The sequence below is a fragment of the Rattus norvegicus genome, chromosome 2, assembly GCF_036323735.1.
Source record: "Rattus norvegicus strain BN/NHsdMcwi chromosome 2, GRCr8, whole genome shotgun sequence".
In the NCBI taxonomy this organism is placed as follows: domain Eukaryota; kingdom Metazoa; phylum Chordata; class Mammalia; order Rodentia; family Muridae; genus Rattus; species Rattus norvegicus.
In genome coordinates, this window is record NC_086020.1 from 98,310,522 (window position 1) to 98,328,453 (window position 17,932).

At 40.9% G+C, this 17,932-nt stretch overlaps 1 protein-coding gene and 1 pseudogene across 6 annotated transcripts in view; one reads left to right on the plus strand and one right to left on the minus strand.

Moving 5' to 3' along the window:
* Nucleotides 1-10,549, minus strand: part of Zfhx4 (zinc finger homeobox 4) — a 189,075-nt gene extending 178,526 nt beyond the window's left edge. For 2 of the 6 annotated variants that reach the window (XM_063281759.1, XM_063281757.1), the window contains exon 1: nucleotides 10,428-10,549. The gene's annotated coding sequence lies outside the window, so the exon portion shown is untranslated. Of the gene's footprint in view, nucleotides 1-2,080; nucleotides 3,683-4,573; nucleotides 4,949-10,427 lie in introns of those variants that run through there. The other 4 variants (XM_063281758.1, XM_006232164.5, NM_001191702.1 and 1 more) reach the window with 3 other exon arrangements.
* Nucleotides 8,486-17,932, plus strand: part of Impdh1-ps1 (inosine monophosphate dehydrogenase 1, pseudogene 1) — a 185,859-nt pseudogene continuing 176,412 nt past the window's right edge.

The window sequence follows — 17,932 nt, forward strand, 5'->3', positions numbered from 1 at the left end:
CAGGAGAGTCCAAAGACACATTGCTCCTACTAAGTGTTAGACTCTAAACGTAGCAGAATGAAAGGAGACCCCAGTTATAGAAACCAGCTAATCAGTCAGCCAGAAACCTCAATGGTAGGGATGAGATCAGTGCATGCAAATGATAGTACTTGATTATTACTGTCAGAAACAATTTCTAAAAGTACTTCTTAGGAAAATTTGCTACATGAAAACTCCCTTCCTCCAAATACTTTCACACCAAGCTAATTCATGCACAGTGTTTTAGAAAATTAACACAGTCCTCGAGAACGCTGAACAAATCACTACTAAGAAAGGGACATCAATTGACTTTGAAATAAATCAATAGGTGATTAACATAATATTTTTAAAGCAGCAGAATGTATATATCATGCCCAAACACATATATTATATTCCCAATACATCTTAGCTCTTAATCAAATGAGGGCTTTACACTGCTGACCCTGGCTCCACACTGCCTCACAACTTCTGTAGGGCACCTTTAGTCTTCATAAGGAAAATCCTAAAATGATCTGTGGAACAAGACCACGACAAGCCATTCTGCAGTGAGAGATTTTAAATCATCCAGCCTCTTCTAATAGACTTGAGACTTATTGAGGTAGAAACCATAAAAAATGAAGAAGGGAAATTTAATCCCTGAAATATTGATTTGCACATTAATATCATATAGGCAGAGGGCAATTTGGCTTCGTGGAAATGACACATTGTCGACCCTTGGTGAAGTCAGAGCCAATCTAACTGCTGAACATGTCTGAACCTCAAGAGTTATTAAGGGCTTCCCTTCTTGCCTTTATGACTTTTCTTCAGCCTACCAATGCAATCTTAAATGTATTATCTTTAAGAAATAATTGTAAAACCTCAGGGGTTTTCCAGTTAATGGAACGGAGGCCAAACCACATCAGATTCTGAAATGCAACATTAAACCCTTGCAATCAACAAAACCACCTCGATTCTCATCCATCCAATGCAGGATCTAATATTGTTATTAGAGATAATCAGATTTCATTGTGTAAATTTAGGCTCATGGTCAGAATGGAAGCAGTAAATTCTTCAATATTAAACAGCAATTTTCTCAGTCTTCTTTCTGTTTCCCCTTGCTGTTGCAGCATCTTTAAAATAATCCAACTAGCTCACAATTAATGAACAGACTTACACTACTCCTGCCAAAAGCTGCAAAACACTGCAATAGAGCTGAATGTCGTTGCCTTGTTTTTAACTTAAGTGGTAACTTTCACTTCCCAGACCCAGAGCCACTGTCTCTGCCTTACCCCACAGTGGGTGTTGTTGCTATGACTTATACAGCTGGTTTACCTGACCTTTCTTTGTTCCTTGGGTACATTTCACTTTTCAGATTTATGGTGCTACCCTCATATTTCATTGACCCTATCTTCATTGCTATAAAAAAGGAAAACACTCCAATAAGAGTTTACTTTTTAAATACATGAGCAGCCAGCTATTGAATAAACACACAGCAATGCTCTCCACAGTTTACGCCATAAATATTAAAACCATTAAAAACAACTCTTTGACCCTTATGATCCTTACACTGAAGCCAGGTACAAGAGGTTAAAACAGCTGGTTAGTCATCTTTTATTTTTTTGTGTTCTTTCCTGCTGCTTGAAACCACAGCCCTTGAACAATATCAAACATTCCCTTAAGGATTGACTTTGTATTTTATTTTTCTTAAGATGAGGAAAGAAAACCTTCTATTTCTTTAATATGCTTCTCAGTGGAGAAGAAAAACTTTAGAACACAGTCAAAGATGAAATGAAATAATCCCCAAATTACCTTTCTGCTTTATTAAAACCCATCCTTTCCAACAAATGTTATACACATCATTCTTTTTATTCTTCCGTTAGAAAAGAGAAAATAGCAAAAAGAGAAAGAGAAAGAGAGAAAGAGAAAGAAAAAGGAAGAAAGAAGGAAAGAAAGAAAGAAAGAAAGAAAGAAAGAAAGAAAGAAAGAAAGAAAGAAAGAGAAAGAGAAAATCTGAGCTTGCTCCGTCAGTTTTGTCAGTAAATATAAGGTAAAGGAAGTGTGGATGGCAGCGAGTGCTACATACCCGGGCTGTGTTTTTGCATTGCTCTCAATGGAAGCGATCGATGCCTGTGTCACTGTCGCGTCCCAATCGCAGCCAAGTCTCAGCCTTAATCTAAGCACCAACCGAAAAGGCAGCGGCAGCCGCAGCCTCTCCCTGACTCCATCCATCCACCCAACTAAAAATATAATACTACATATGAGCTTTAACCACTCCGCGTTTATAGGGACCAAGCACTGAAAAGCCAGGAGAACACAATAAAAAAAAAAAAAGACAGAAAGAAAAGGAAAAAGAAAAAAAAAAAACAAAACAAAACAAAAAAGAAAGCCTCCTGTCTCCTGTCTTCTCTCCTCTCCCTCTCTGTCTTCCTCTCTCCTCTCTCCCCCCCGTGTCTCTCTCTCTGTCTCTCCTTTTGCCATCTACATGATTCTTGATTAAACATGGAACAGAGTTAATAAAGGGGGGGGGGCTCAAGGAGAGGAAATGCAACTGTCAGAAATCAGGAATGCTAGATTTCCTGGTGAACCTGCCTCTGTCAGAGTCAGTGTCAATCCACCATCTTCAGCCACTGAACTTGTGTTTGGGTTTTTGTTTGGTGGTGGTGGGGGATGTTGTTCTGTGTGTGCTTTTTGGGGGAGGGGGAAAGTGAAGGCAAGGTGGATGCTGGAGGTGGGGGGAGTGGGATGAATGTGTTCTCTCTCTCTCTCTCTCTCTCTCTCTCTCTCTCTCTCTCCCTCTGTGTGTGTGTGTGTGTGTGTGTGTGTGTGCAGGGGTCGGAGTGTGTGTGTTGGGGGGGGTGTCCATGTTTGTGATCTGAACCTTTGGTACCTACAAAGAGGGTGTCTCACGGAACAGTAGCTAAAACCTCACTAGGACTGCACGGAACTGTGGAGACACAGCCGAAGGCACTGCTGGAGCCTCATATCTGGGCTGGACCCTAGACCCAGCGCTTCAAGGAACCCCCCACCCGGCTTGGATCACAGGTAACAAAAGAAATACAAACCAGTACACTGTCTTCTGGGGGAGGGGGCAGGATGGGAAACCTTCCGGAACTTTTGTACAATTCCAGGGAAATTTTATTTTATTTTTCTGATAGAAAAGAGCAGAAAGAATGGAAAGAGAGGGAAGCAAAGGACAGAAGGAGAGAGAGAGAGAGAGAGAGAGAGAGAGAGAGAGAGAGAGAGAGAGAGAGAGAGAGGAAGAAAAGAGAAGAGAAAGGAAAGAAAAGGAAAGGAAAGAAAGAGAAGAGAAGAGAAGAGAAGAGAAGAGAAGAGAAGAGAAGAGAAGAGAAGAGAAGAGAAGAGAAGAGAAGAAGAGAAGAGAAGAGAAGAGAAAAGAGGCAAGACCAATCTCATTCCAACCCCTGTTCGCCTAGCTGATCGGGCCAGGAAGGCACGCTTGGTGCCGGCTGAAGCTGAGGAGGTGAAGTTCATTTGCAGACATGAAACCCTGTAGTTGGGGGTGGGGGGGAGTAAGGAATGAATCAGTTCCCACAGTCGGCCACGGCCCACCCCCTCCCCACACACACACACACAAACACACACCCTTGCCCTTTACAAAAAAGAAAGCAAAGGCTCTTGATCCCCAGCCTCCGGTGTCCTCTTGAGGGCGGCGACCTAGCTCCGGGGCGAGCAGCCTCCACCCCTAGGTCCGCGGACCCAGGCCCGGAGATCCCGCCTCCTAACGGACCTGCCAAGTCTGCGGCGCCGGTGCAGCGGTGAGCCGCCCTGGCCTGCCGCTGCCCGCTGCCGCTCTCCGCGGACCGGTGTCTACCTGGAGCCCAGCCCCGCGCTCGCCCATCCTCCTGGGCCCCGCGCCTCGCGCGCGCCAGCCCTGGCCTGCCGCAGCCCCCGCAGTGAGCGCCCTTCGGGAACTTCAGAAAGGGTGGGGAAGGGAAAAGGAAAAAGAAAAGGAAAACGAGAAGGGTGCAGGGAAGAATCCAGGGAGAGAAAAGGGGGCTCCCAGCCCCACCGACCAACGTCCAAACTTTCGGAGAATGTGTGCCTGTGCCGAGGAAGCATCATCTCAATGGGGCGCAGGCTGGCGTCCGAGAACGGTTGCCGAGCTGACAGCTTCGCCCGGCCACCAGAGTGTCCCCGGCTCCCAGTGAAGGCAGAACCCGAAAAGACAGGGAAAAAGACAGAACTACTCGGCCGAAAGTCACTTAATCCAAAAGTTAAATCCCGAAAATCATGCCCCCCCCGCGCCCCAAGTAAAAAAACACCCTCCCCCTCCGCCCGTGCCTTCTCACTCCCTCAGCAGAGCAAATCTTTGAGCCAAAAAACGGGGGAAAGAGATGGAAAAGGGGGGCAGAGCGGAAGAGGTGGTCGGGATGAGGGTATGTGTGCTAGGGCGAACGGTAGCAAGCGAGCTAGGAGTAGAGAGGGAGAGAGGCGGAGAGGGAGAGAGAGAGGGAGCGAAATATCAAAGATTGTGCAAGATCAGGCTGGAAAGATAATCGATACTCGACCTAAATTTAACACAAACTACTCAATAAAAGTTAAAGAAAAAACTTACTTTCCATTTCCCCTGCAGTTCCTACTCGATCTTCGCCTCTTTTTTGTTTTGCTTTTATTTTACGTACAGCTGATCACATCCAAGTAAAACGAGAGGGTTCATTAAAAAAAATAAAAAAATAAAAAAATAATCCTCGAACTTTATTGGGTGAAAATAAAAACGCTGGAGCAGAAAGTGGGGGGCACGGAGCGGTCCTCGGGGGTCCGGGAGGAGTTAAAGCATGTGCCGACCGCGGTCTCTCTGTTTGGTTGTGAAGGGGTTGGGAAAAGGAGGAAAGGAAATGAAAATCCGATATGTCTTTATTCTGCTAATTATTATCGTTTTAGCCCTGTTTAAAAAAATGGCTGATTAAGTTGAGTGCGCATGTCTTTGTGTGTCTATTCCCGATATGCACTCTGGGAATGAGAGAGGAGAGCGAGGGAGAGGGGGAGGGAGGGGGGAGAGGTGTAATTAGTGAGGTGATCAACATTCCCCAGACTGCAAATGACGCGCAGCCGGGACTCAGAGCAGCCCGGGAGCCTCACGTCTTACAAGGCTCCTTGCGCTGCGGCTGGAGCCCTGGACTAGGCGACCACGGAGACAGGGGATGGGAACCTCCGGGGCTCGCACCCCATGCGCCCCTGCTCACAACTCTCAAACTTCATTAGACACACACGTACACATATTCACACACAGAGAGGGCAAAGGGAAGAATATAAAAGCACAAATAGTTCCTAAGAAATGCCCTTTTAGAGTTCTAGATTTTTTTTTTTTTAATGAGGCAAAGTAATTACTCTCGGACCAGAGATTTGTTTACCAGGGAGCCTGAAGGAGAAATACAAGTCAAGTTATTAAGAGCATTTCTCTTAGTTTATTCTACTATGCACCGGGACATACTTTAATGGGGAAGTACTAGGGCCTGAGCAAATATGCAGATGTATGTAAATAAAGAGTGCCTATCTCTGTGTGCAAACATCACCCAACCCAACCTCCTTCAAAGGAGGAATTTCTCTCTGGATAGGCAGGCATTCTATTTAAAACAGTATTTTGCACTTGCATTCACATAAGAGAAAACCTAGGGAAGTGGTTAGTTTAGTCAAAGTAAACTTCTAAATGACAGTAAGTCCGGGCTGTAAGAGTGAAACTGGGGTACAGTCTAGCTTTTATGTAATATTTTCGAGTATTTTATCAGAATCACAAAAGTTCAATGTAATAGGTTTAAGAAGACTTAGGGAAGAAAACCTTTCATCTTTCTAGTCTGTTGAGTTACCTTTCTTGAAGCACATTATGATGAATTTTAAAACCCCACTACAGATCTCATTAGAGTGAAATATACTTGGTATTTTCTGGTGCAAAATTTAAGGTGGCTGATTCTCATTTGAAAATCTAATTATCTCTATCCAATATTACAGATGTGAATATGAGTGACACTTTCATTAAAAGATAATTAACTAACACTCGGAATAGACATATTTTTAAATACCCCCTACTGAATGTGGGATATATATACATATGTATATATATATACATATATATATATATATATATGAATTGCTACTCTGCATCTTGATACACTACTGCACTAGAGGTCACAAGTAGACACTATCTACATAATATTTTAAAACCAGGAATCACATAATGAAAGTAAGAGTAACCAATCAAATGCACTACGGACAGGAAACAGGAGTGCTGCCCAGCCTCCTGGACAGGTGAGGCATCAGCCACTTCGGACTGACAAGCCTTTGAAGTTTCGGATTGCCAGGATCTGCTTCAAAACCTTGTTTTAGGCCTTAGAAACCAAAGGTACCAAACATCAACAGCAAGGTTTATAGCACATCACTGCAACTCCAGAGACAGTAAACACATCTTCCTGGATCTGACACCCTTGTATTTATCAGTGTATACTCCTTACATCCTAGGACAGATGGGAATGGAATAAACACCTGTATGGATAAAATTATACCCCTCCCCCCAAGATCAGACCTCAGTCCATATCTGAAAAGCTGCTTGTCTTCAGCAACTAGCTAGCTTCACAATGAAAATCCAAAGGCTTGGAGAAGAGACTAAAACCTAGATATGATCTTTGGTAAGAGAAAAAGGCAATGCCAGCTAAGAAATCTGGAGTGGGTACACAAAGCAGTGTTTTAGAAACCAAGGCCACTAAATGGTAACAAAAAATCAAATTCTCTGTCTCAGGAGATTCCCATTTCCAACTCCTTTGGAAAGAAATCTGCTCACAGTGAAAGACTGTGTATGATTTTTTAAAGTTATTTTGTTTACGGCCACCCTACCTTCATACAGCAAGTTCCTAGAAGCCTCCCGTTGTACCTTAGTGGGGTTAAGAAATACATTGCAGGTGGGGGTAAAATTGAAATTCTCTTTAACATGCAACTGAAGAGTGTGTTTTATGTAGAGTTGCTGTTTACATAAAAACACCCCAGAGAGCAAACATCCTAGATAAAACAATAATAATAACAAAACTATCTGAGGTGTCTGCATGGAGTGGGGGGGGGCTTTTCAAGATACTGAGGGAAATGAAGGCAGGGGAAACTTTCAGGTTGAAATCAGCAAAGATCAAGCCCTTTGCTGGAGAGGGATCAGTGTACAAGCTCGCTGATGGAAAAACCATTTCCTGCTATTGCAAACGGGCAAATACAGATGATGAAGGAAACACCTGAGAGCAATAAGTCTGTTTCAGGTTCAGGTGAAGAAAGGGTCTACTTCTGTCATGGTGGACAAGGAAACTGATCATTGCATCCACAAGTTCTTTATTTCTTTTGCTGTTTTCCCCTCCCCGAAACGTTATCAATAATATTAATGCCATTAATGTCAAAAATAGCAATTGTCAAAAAAATTATTTAAACATTTTTTTGTGGCTAGTTATCTCAACACTATTAACCCTCCTCTCTTTCTTGCAAACTATAGCTGTGTGTGTGTGTGTGTGTGTGTGTGTGTGTGTGTGTGTGTGTTGGGTAGAGAGGGCGGTTATTGAATTGTAAGTAAGAAAACAAAAGCAGAGCAGATTGAGAGCCTTTGCCCACTTTTGCAATCCCTTCTGTGCGGGGACTGTTGCCCTCCACAAGCTTGTGTGCTTGTGTGTATTTTGTTTTTAATCATCTCTCCCTGTTCTTCTTTCACCTCTTTCCTAAGAAGAGAGGCTGGGGGTGAGGTCGGGGGTTAATGGGCTCAGGGGAAGGGGCAGAGAGCACTAGCACAGAGTCAAGAGTCTCCTCTAGGGCTTGGCCTCAGAGCGCGCTGCCGGCGCTAGAAGAGCTGCTGGCAGAAGCCGCGGCTGGTCTGCGCGGGTTGGGCCGCCAGCAGGGGCGCGGCGACCAGGGCGAGCCCAAGCCCAGCCTGCGGGCTGCTTCGGGGCACAGGAGGAACACACTCGCCTGGGCCAAGGAGCCACGGCTCCCCAAGATTTCATTTTAGGCAGATCGCCTGATAACCCCCAGCTGATCCCCTCAGGTCTCTGCAGAGTCCTTCCTCTGCACCTTGGACACTCATTCCCAATCCCCTCTCTAGAAGTGTGTCAAGGTACTTAAATTCTTCTAACCTGCCGCCACCCTAAAGGAGCATTGCCTACTTTATTTTTCAAAGTGAAAGGAGAACAAGGCTTTCCTCCTGCAGGAAGAACTTTCGCTAGAGTTAACCCAGTGGAGCTCAGTCCTCTCCTAACACTAGCACCTTGCCAGAGTCCTTAACTGTTGGCGAATCCCAAGGCTACACCAAGTGGTTATGTGTTGAGTGTTGGAGACAAGGGACAATTAACATTGAAACAAAAGGTAACTTCTTCTAGAAGTTTTTCTTTGGAGCAGTTTATTTCACAAATCCTCGCTAAGGATACTCTGGGCTTTCCAAACCGGATAACGAGTCAGTTGCCAGCTGTCTTTTCTTCCATTTGTCTGCCCTCCCTCCACCAAGTCCCTAATAATGCCCCACCTCCCTCTCAGTGGCATCCTCCAGTTCAAGAACAACTCCAGCCCAAGGGTAAGGTTCCCAGTCTTTTGACCGGGTTTCCAGGCTCTATAGATAAGCTCTGTTTGAAACAAGGTATTACAAGATTTCAGCATTAGGAACCCTTTAGAGCGATGCAGACACTTTCAGATCCTTAGACCCCCCTCCTCCCTTCCTCTTTTTTGTTGGATCTTCTCCACCCAGGGGCTATTTAACAAAGGCAGTCTGTTAACTAACATTTTTGTTTAACTAGGCAGCTCTTTCCAACCCACTTAAAACTTGATACCAAAGGCTGTGCGTTCTCTCTCTCTCTCTCTCTCTCTCTCTCTCTCTCTCTCTCTCTCTCTCTCTCTCTGTGAAAGGAATATAAGAATTTGCATAGGTCAGGAGGAAATGGGACATTGAAAATGAACGGAAAAGTGCAGAACTTGCTCGGGAAGGTGTCACAAGCACGCATTTACAGTGAGATAATTTAAAAGGTGTGTGTGTCTGTCCAAATCTTATTATGAACAAAGTATGTTTCCTGGAGAAGTAACAAAGGGGTATGCATGTGTGTGTGTGTGTGTGTGTGTGTGTGTGTGTGTGCTCTGCCTGCCTGTGTGTGTTACTATATATATGACTTAACTTGGAGGAGCAACACACCCTCTTTGATGTGAGAGGTAAAAGCAATGACATTCAAAAGGGAGAAAAGCGTGTTAAGCCTCTCTGTATGTCTGTAGTATTAGCAGCCATTTGAATCCCTTCCTGATTTCCTCTAGCCTGGTGCTTATCTCCTTTATAGCTTTCTTTCTTTCTTTCTTTCTTTCTTTCTTTCTTTCTTTCTAACTTTCTTTCTTCCCCTATTTATTTTAAAACAACACTCCCGCTTCAAGGTCTCTGTTCTTCTAAATCCATATACATTTTTCTCTTCCTGGAACCCACTTTAGGCTTTTATTTCAGAGGCAATCTACTTTAGCCGTTTTCTCTGGAGGCTCTGACCTTTGGGGTTGGAAAGCTCATTATGTAAACTCAGACACAGCTAAAGTTAAGAATGGGAAAGGAGGGAGGAGCTACACAGGGTGCCATTCCGAGAGAGGGAGAAGAATTAAGGGAGGGTGGGGGAGAAGTCAGAGCCCTCTGGCCTCCTAGAGGTCAGCGCTCAGATAGTACAGTGACCTCTTTTCCCTCTGGGCAACAAGCCCAGTGTTTATAAACAAAATCAGACTGGGACTGTTCCCAAACAATAGCAATTCACTAACTTCCCAAACACTTCAACATCTCTTATTGCAATTAAGGAGGACCCCTTATCACCACTACCACCCACAAACCACACAAACCCAAGACCACAAGCCCATCCTCTTCAAACATATGGAGGTATTTCCGTCAAGGGTGTCAAATGAAAATTTTACATTTAATCTGGGGGAAAGCTCCAAGAGGTAATCCAGATGTGAAAAGATAGAGAAAAAAAAAGGAGATACATAACTGATCTGATTCTGAGCTGGCCACCAAATAAAAGCATTTTCAAACAAGACACTACATTCATCTAAACATTCACTTTAAAACAATAATACAGATTGCAGAAAATATACTGGTTGCAGAAAAGCCACCACCATTGTAGGTAACGTCCTCAAATTCGAGGCACAAAAGCCCCGTTGAATCCTATCACAAACAAACAGCCCATCTAATCCAAGTTCCCCAATATATAATTAAATCTACATTTAATTACAAAGACAATCAGCAGAAACTAAATTAATCAAATATTTTTAAACAAAATGTCGTCAGGCTACACAAAATGATAGCTTCATGTTAGATTATAAGCAAAACTGCATTTTAGGCATAAACAGCAAGGTGGAAGAGGCATAGTACATTAAATTATTTTTAAACTTTTGCTTTAAAATAATTATCAATGAACGTCTAAGAGAAAGCTTAAATGGAATACCTCAGAGCAAAAAGATCATCCCCTTCTCCTCTTCTTTTATCAGTCCCCCGCTAAAGCATATGGAAAATGTTTTCAAAATGCCCAGATTTGGCACATTGTCATTGCAAGGAGAGGAGCGCAGTGATGCTGTTAGAGAAAATGGGAAATAAATTCAGGATTGGGTGCTGCCTCCTTCAATGCGGATTTATCTAACTTTAATTTAATATTCCGCAATCACTGAATGATCGGGTATAATTCACCAAGATTTTAAAGGGCTTTATTTAAATACCTTGGGCAAAAGAGAATGAAATTTAAACCATTGCTTATTTTTTTGTGTCTATATTTTATTTGGTGAATTTCAACTGGGAACTTCTTACAATAAAAGGGAAAACGATGAAGCTTTATTTTCTTTTAAGAAAGACTGTTAAAGGAAAACATTAGCTTTATAAAAATCATTCTGAACGTAAAATCAAAAAGCACAAAATGGTTGTTTGTAAAACACTAAACCTTTAATCGATTTTATTGGCATTCCGATCGATTAGATAAACGGAAATCTATAGCAAACATCAAAGCATTTAGAACATTTTCTCTATCTCATTTATAAACAAAACTTTTCTTTTCAGTAGAAAAAAATGATTATCAAACGACTAACAGGAAATTCTTCAGATATCAAATTACGATAATAAAATTATTTCCACATGGAAGGGGGGTAATGACAATGATGATCGTAATTACAGTAATGAATAATTCAACAGCCCTTTGACATGTGTGGAAGAACCTCAGGCAGAAACGGCTTTTGAAGGGGGGCTACTTTAAAATAAATACTTTCCTTATTTTTAAAGGACTATTTCAGAGACAACTCAAGGGGTCTTGCTTAATAGTGCCTTGCAGGACTAGTGTTATTTTCCCCATAGATGCAGACCAGTCAATTTCTTTACCGGCGTTCTCCTTCCAAATTGAGTTACTTCTGATTAGCAAAAATTAATATGCAAATAAGAGCGAGCCCTACTGGGTTTACAAAGTTGAGGCTGGAGTTGTCGTCTACGTATTTTAAAATGTGAATTCCGGATTATATAGGAAAACACAAAGCCCCCGAACCTAGGATGAAGGAAAAACGATTTATTTGGAAATGTCAGCGCTGTTGTCCCTAAGAGCTTAGGACATTCTAGCTGCGGGCAGGGCAAGTGTTGCTGTAACCGGCATTGTGTTTGTTTGTTAAAGAAGATCAATGAAAGTGGCCGTAAAGTAGTTAGTGAGGTTTATATTGGGACGTGCGACTACGGAGACCCTTGGTAAGCGGGTCCTTACCGGAAAGTCCCCGAGTCAATGGGAGCGGGACGCCTGGCTAGGGCACCTGGCTTGAGCTCTTCTGGCCCTTCCCTCAAGCGCTGCCCCACCCACTGTCACCTTCATCTTCTGCCCACGGCGTCCAGTGTGCGGACCGTGGCTTCTGCCTCAGGTCCTCCCAGTTGAGCTAGGCTGCCTTTTCATCCTCGCCCTCAGCTGCTTGCACCTTCGCCATAGTTCGTACTCACAGCAAGTGGCTTCCTCCCACCGTACGCTAGGAGCCTAAACTTAACTTCTGTTTCCATTCTCCTGAAATCCCACTCGTGCTAGCTAATCTTTGAGTCCCTTCGGTGAATCTGGACAAGTCTCCACTGTTCCTCCCCTCCCCCACCTCTCTCCTGCCATTTATTTAGCAACTGAGGTCTTCTTACCCTCGCACTTCAAACCTCTCCTCCAGACATTCCAGAGAGTTCTCATCACACCAGAATGTGCTCTCCTCCTCTTCCTCCTCCTCCCCTTGGGTTGGGGAGTGAGAGGGGGGAATTTCAAGTTGAACTCCCAGAGGTTTTACTCTATTCTTTTAGCAGCTTTACTTTCCCTTTTCTTCTTTGCGTAACCTTCACCTAACTCCTAATTTATAACAGAAGCGGGCTTTTTCCTCTGCAGCCCGCAGTTTACAGTTTCCGTCTGGGGATTGTGCACCGAGAGCTCCTGGCTTCCCGTCTCTGCCCCTGACATCGCAGCGAGCAGGGACTGTGTCCTTGCACCTGATGGTCATCTAACTGCACTTTTTGTTCTTAGAATGAGTTCCTGTCTGAGATTTAAAGTTCTCTGAAAAGCGTCTTTTTATGTCAACTGATTGCACTGCGGGAATGAAGGTTTGGATGCAAGGGGACGGGCAACAGAACCTTTTAAAACCCCTTTCTCCCATTCTGAATCTCTCCACCCTATCCTGGTAACGTTCTGTGTAAATAAACGAATTCTGGAATATTTTCCTTCTTGACACGTGCAGTGTGCTTCTGAGTTATTCCCTAGCACTCTCCCATCCTCCCTCCTGTCTTCTGGCTCGAGAAGGTCACTGTTTCGCCAGGCTACCCTTTCTATTCTTTCCCTCACTGTGAGCCCTGAGAGCGAGAGGAGAGCAGGCTAAAGACCTCGTCCCTTTTCTTCTTCTAGCTGACGCAGCTGCCTCAGAAAAATTGCTGTGGCCACAGCCTCTTCCCGCTTTAATCCCAGATCTCCAGTCATTGGGCAGCTCCTTGGAGGCAAGAAGTCAACACCATGGCAACCCGACAAGCCTATCAAATCACTGGCTGACGTGACAGCAGCAACAGAGGCAGGCAAGAATGTGCAGAAGAGTAGAGTGGCCACTGCACTCACTAACATGGGCTTGCAGTGGACAGCCACTGCCGGCCTCCAAGTCAGAGTACATGTGTGCACATCTGTTTATTGCTCTACCATAAGACTTAGTAGTTCTGGAAGAGGGAGAGGAAAAATAAAGATGCACGTAGCTCAAAGGAGTCCCAATTCTGTAAATTATAAACTAAAGCTGTCTGCTTTCAGCTCCAGTAATCCACAAACAAAATCCTAGTAGCTTCAAAGATGTTTGGGACTTGCCCCAAAGCCCAAAGATTCTTTGCCAGGTATGTCATTTGCTTAAGCATCACTAATGAAGCATTTTTAGGTCTGGTGGTCTAAAACCTTCCAGTTAAGAAATTGTTATTATCTACCAGTGTTCTGTGAGAGTAGCTCAACACTAAGAATTGGGAATGCCCAAAACTTCACTTGAAACTTTTCTTTTTCATATATTGTGTGTTGGTCTGTAGCATGAGTTCTAGATCTAGTTTCCATAAAGGGAAAAAGCAGAGGAAACAGAAAAAAAATGCCTTCCTCAGCCATACCTGGTCTTTGTATTTCCTCCCTTTTCTTAAGGAACTGTCTGGTTAATTAACCAGACAGAAAGAAAACATTTTACTAGCACTGAAGAGCATTGTCTACTACGGGTCAGATTGGAATTATATTGTTCACTGACAATCTGTTAATTAAGATAGACTCTTTTTTTTTTTTTGAGAAATAAACAGTATATGCTTTCTTTTTGCTTTAAATTATTTTCCTGAACCCTTTGGCAACGATTTGTTTAAGAACCTATGATGTTGTCATTGGGTATCTGTCCCCCAAGGAACTTTGACTTTGCTACTGTAATCAAAGTTTTCCTGTTGAAGTTGGATAGAAGAGAGACTTCATTTAATAATAAAGCTCATGTGTCTTGTTGAGGAAACTTTACATGAATTCTAAAAGTTTGCGAAAAAGTTCACTTAAGTGGAGTGCAAACAGTATGCATGTAAACAATGCATTAAATAAGCAACTTTTAAAATTTTTATCTATCATTTAAATAAGGGCTTTGGGTGTGTGAGAATTTAAGTTTTACTTGGCATGCATAAAATCCTAGAGAACTGGAAAGGCTCCGAGGGAGAGCAGTTGCCAGATACAGAAAAGCAGGACAGAGGGCCAAGTTCTGAGTCTTAGAAAATTCAATGAGATCTTGAGCCTGATTTTCCTACTTGCTCTGTATTTTGTTCTTGATGGATAATGGTACTAAAGTGCCACAGTTAAACAATACAGTTTATTAAAGATCAAAACAGACATTGAAAGACTCCTGGAAAACAACTCATGATATGCTAAGAGACAACTTTTAGGGGTAGCAAGGTCTTCTCTGATTTGTACTGCTAAGATACAAATCACATATCTGTATCTGCTAAGATACAGATAGCGTTGCCTTGCTCTGTGCCATTGTGCGGGGCTGAGCAGTGACTATCTGCCAAAACCACAGAACTGAAATTTGGTTTAAGTGGATACCTTACCGCCAAGTTGTCATTGTCTTCAAATCTATATCGCTAAATTTCCTTATACTTGACCGCTTAAATGTGAAGTACATGAAGAAACAACATACCATATTTTTTTAAAAAAAGAAATATATTTTTTATTTTGTTTTCTTGTAAAACAAAACCTGTAAATAGAAAATGTTTTAAAAATAAGTTGAATGTTCAAAATACTTCAACATATTTTGGTTTCTGTACGAGTATGAGTTAATGTGCACAGAATATATACTAAGTATTAAGATTTCATTGTATTTTTTTAATGCTATATTGAAGTTACTGGAGAACTTTAAATACCTTAGTATTTATATTTGTACATTTGGACACATAGTCTTCAAGTGAAGGGCATGGATCACATCGTCACTAAAATGTTTATTTGCATGATCATCATTTGCAATGGCTAGAACATTTAAAAAGGTAAAATCAATCAATCACTTATTACCTCTAAGCTGAAATGCCCAGGTACTGAATAGTCCCTTTGACTTTTTGAAGTATTGACATTAAATGCTTTTTGTTACGAGCTTTTCATTTATGAATGCTAGAAATGTAAAGAACCTTGCATATACAATGCATTTATTTGTAGTCAGCCAATTTTGCTGTCTTCTTTAAAACAACATTCTTCTAGCTCATACAAAATATGGGTGCTTAGGAGTCCATCTGAATGCTATACAGATGGATAATTAGCTTCAAACGTATCTTCACACTCAGAGTCTCTGGTTCTCTTAGTGTGTGCAGTATGTACAGTATGCTAATGAATAACACAAGGCATTTAATGCAGTTTAAATGCTACACTAAAAAAAATAATGTAAGAACTCATTAGTCATTTTCAGCTGGATAGATAATATCTCCATAGAGTCCATTCTTGACCTTACCTAAGTAAGTACTTTAAGTTAACGTATGAGACACACCTAGAGGGGTAATACATTGTGCTTAATAGGAAGACAGTTAATAACCTTTATTCATCCTCATGCACTATCAATCATGGCTGTCACCAGTCTGCTGAATCAAAGCAAAAGTGTTCTTCACAGATGACTGATTAGAAACGCAAAATCACAAGATCCATCTTCATGGTCACTTTTATTATAGTCATTTTTAAGCTGACAGCAACCTGCTCAGTTTCAGCACACTGGGCATCACAAATAGTGTCACTCAGCGCAGCTAAGCATGAGAAGAGGTTGGTTGGATTATACTTAAAAATAATTAGGCCCTCGACCCTTTGTGGCCTAGAAAAAGAGATAGTCTTCTCCTAGCCTCTTTACCACCTCCCTTCCATAACCACTTTTAGTAGTTAGAGTCATTGGTTTATGATTATAAGGTAGTCAGTGTTTTCTTGTGAATTAGGAATTAGGGATTAGGAAGCAAATAGATCTAGTTGAGAGGTGCAAAGAACTTTCTGTCTAGAGCTTCTGAACTTGATGGCAGTACCACTTTTGTCCTCAGAGTTATATATGCATCTTTGTATAACTAAATATGTGTGAATATATATATATATCCATATATACAGTATATGTATATCTGTATGCATGTGTGTATATGCATATATATTATGGACTGCATGTAATTAGTGCATTCTGCAGTCCAGGTTGGCAGCCAATGAAAATGATAGTCTGAAGGGCTTCTTCCTATGGAAGGCACTTAATGTCATCATTTGAGCATCATAGGACTGACATTAGCAAGTCTATTACTATTCAAATCCAAGGTCTCCAAGGTGACCAAGATACAAAGTACTAGGTAGCTGTGTAAGGAACTTCTTGACATGCAATCTGGCATCATTTTATTCCTTCTTAAAAACAGAATGACACATTTGAAATACAAAATAGATAACACAGAAAAAAATTAAATTAGAGGCTTCCTAGTTGTATCTGACTCAAATGATGACTTTGTATTTGCTTAGATTTTTCATTATTATGATACAGACACCACAGTGTCAGGCTTATTTCATGATGTTTTATAAGACATTGGGAACACTTTATAATATAATATCATAATGTAGTGTTTACATAGAATTTTTATAGGAAATATTAAAGATGTAATTTTCCTGCACAAGTTGTAAATAGGTTACTTTATAATTCATAAAACTTAAATGATTTAAATTTTAGTTTAATAATTTGGATCAAAAGACCTTATAAAAATCTGTAGCATGGATATTCTTTCATCAAGTGTTGATTTTCTCTTGTTATAGACACTTGTATACAGATTGAAAGAAAGAGCAAGAGAAAGACCCAGAGAAGTATAAAAATTATTGATTTTTATACAATTTCATATTCATTTCAAAGAAGTTAATTTCTGACCTTTATACCTTTCTGAAAGGGTACTGATATTTTGTTTCATTTTCCTATCTGCATGTACACGCACAGACAATACAAGCAGTTTTATTGCTTATTCTACATTGAGAGTATAGGTATATGTGCATATATGATTCATGTGTCTTTTTAAGTGTGGCTATAGATGGATAAAGTTATTCTATGCACAAGATGACTAAGATTGACTGTTTTTAGTATTGCACTCAGCTTCTGTTCATTTTAGTTTGGTAGAAGGAGAATAACTAAATTTTTGAAATAAATCTCAACTAGTGGCCTTGTTTATTTTGAAAAAAATATATGTGTCTTTGAATTAGAAAAGATGTATTTGTTAGTTCATATCTTAAAATATGCCTACTATATAAAAAATAGCAACATATGCATGAGTAGATATGTAAGATTAACTGAAATGTTTACGTGGTTTAAGAGATATGGAATGACATAGAAGCCATGGAATAATCACATTTCTATGTTCATTTGCTCATTTAGAGTTAAGTAATAAAAACAGAAAGTCTCCTAACAAAATCCTTTGTGTGTGCTTGTGTTTGTGAAAGTGTGTGTGTGTGTGTGTGTGTGTGTGTGTGTGCATGTTTATATTTGGATATACAAACTTCTTATTTCTAAAAAAAGAAATATCATAGAAATCAGTATTACTTCATTCGAAGTTAATGAAGTTAATTTTGGTGTAATGTCTTCTTTGCGATTAATTACGCTTATTAACATTTTTCCAAAGAGAGACACTGGAAAATTTTAGACCTGTGGTAAAATTCTTAATGTAGTTAAGTGATTATCTTTTGCTGTCACCTATATTTCTATGGTCAGTGTAGACTGATATTATTACACCTTAACATGCATCATAAACATGGATACTCAGAACGTTTGTAACCATGTGAAGTTTACAATCCTATCCACCTCTAAATGGATGTAATAAATTGAGAAACAAAAATATCTTTCTCATATATTAAAGAAAATGAAGCAATGAAAAATTCTGTCATTTAAAATTTATTATAAAGTATAATTTTAAAAAAGAGTTTTATGTTTTGACACAATTTGAAGTCACCAC